Consider the following 2021-nt stretch of genomic DNA (forward strand, 5'->3'; position numbering starts at 1 on the left):
ATTGGTTTTTTTGACAAGGTGTAAAGATAATTCAGTTGGGTAAAATAGTCTTTCAAGAACTGGTGCTAGGACAACTGGATATCTACATGCAAAATAATGAAATTAGATCCCTACCTAACAGTATATAAAAAAATTAACTCAAAATGGATTAAACACCGAAAGATAAGAGCTAAAACTTTAAAACATTTAGAAGAAATCAGGTGTAAATACGACCTTGGGTTAAGGCAATGATTTCTTCAATAACACCAGAAACCCAGGAAACCAATTTAAAATAAAGAAATTGGATTTCATCAAATTAAAAACCTTTGTGCTTCAAAGAACACTATCAACAAAGTGAAAAAACATCCCATGGAATAGGAGAAAATATTTGCAAGTCGTATATCTTATAGGGGTTTAGTACCTAGAATATATAAAGAACACTTACAACTCAGCAAAAAAAGACTGACAACCCAATTTAAAAATGGCCAAAGGATTTGAATAAACATTTCTTCCCAGAAGATATGCAAATGGACAATAAGTACATGAAAATCATCTATTCTACCTTAGGAAAATGCAGATCAAAACCATGCAATACCCCCTTCACACCCACTAAAGTGACTATAATCAAAAAGACAGTAACAGTTGTTAACAAGGATGTGGAGAAATTAGAACCCTCCTACATTGCTGATGAAAATATAAAATGGTGTAGCCACCTTCGAAAATCCTTTGGAAGTTCCTCAGAAAGTTAAACATAGAGTTACCATATAACCCAGCAATTCCACTCCTAGTTATATATCAAAATAATTTGAAAACAGGTGTTCAGATAAAAACTTGTACATAAATGTTCATAGAACTATTCACAATAGCCAAAATGTAGAAACAATCCAAATTTCCGTCAATGAATAAATGAATAAACAAAATATGACATAATCATACAATGGTGTATTATTCAGCCATAAAAAGGAATGAAGTCTTTATACTTGCTATAACATGGATGAGCCTTGAAAACATTATGCTAAGTGAAAGAAGTTAAACAAAAAAGGCCATATATTATATGATCTATTTTTTTAAATATTTTATTTATTTATTTATTTGACAGAGAGAGACACAGTGAGAGAGGGAACACAAGCAGGGGGAATGGGAGAGGGAGAAGCAGGCTTCCCGTGGAGCAGGGAGCCCGATGCGGGGCTCAATCCCAGGACCCTGGGATCATGACCTGAGCCAAAATGTCCAAAATGGGCAAATCCACAGAGACAGAAAGTAGATTAGTGTTTGCCAGGGACTAGAAGTATGGGAAGTGACTACTAATGGTGTGGATTTATTTTGGGATGATGAAAATGTTCTGGAATTAGATTGTGGTGATGGTAACACACATTTGTAAGTATACTAAAAATCACTGAATTATTTAAAAGGGTGAATTTTATGTTATGTGAATTACAGCTCAATAAAAATATTAAAATATACTATTCCATGTAGGGGCAGGGAATACCCAGTCCTGGTCCCCTCTTATCCTTCCATGTAGGGGAATGAAAAAAGCAAGCTCCAGGATTTTCTATCCTTCCTGCCTCACCTAAGGAAGGGAAGGGGAACAAAAAAACTGAGAAGCACTTGTGAATGTCACAGTCCAGGGCCACAGGCTCATTAAAAGACTGAAACTTAATCATAGGACTCTAGAATGCTTCTCACCCCTCACCTTATCACCACATTAATAGGGATCCTACATAAGAAGAGGAGAATACAACTGGAAGAACTATACAACTTAGTTCTCTTTAAGAAGTCCATAGGGAAACCCAGAAGCAAAAGGTAAGGCAAAAACATGGACCCCAGACCAAACTTTAGCCTCTGATACCTACAGCTATAGCAAAAAATAAATACCCAATTTCTACCTACAAAAACATAAAACCCCACACTATTTACCTAAAGGCCTATTTACCTCAGTTCCTTTTATCTAATGTATTGTGTCTGGTTTTCTTTCTTTCTTTCTTTTTTAAGATTTTATTTATTTATTTGAGAGAGAGCATGAGGGGGCGGGGCAGAGGGAG

This window comes from Neomonachus schauinslandi, chromosome 8, assembly GCF_002201575.2.
Source record: "Neomonachus schauinslandi chromosome 8, ASM220157v2, whole genome shotgun sequence".
In the NCBI taxonomy this organism is placed as follows: domain Eukaryota; kingdom Metazoa; phylum Chordata; class Mammalia; order Carnivora; family Phocidae; genus Neomonachus; species Neomonachus schauinslandi.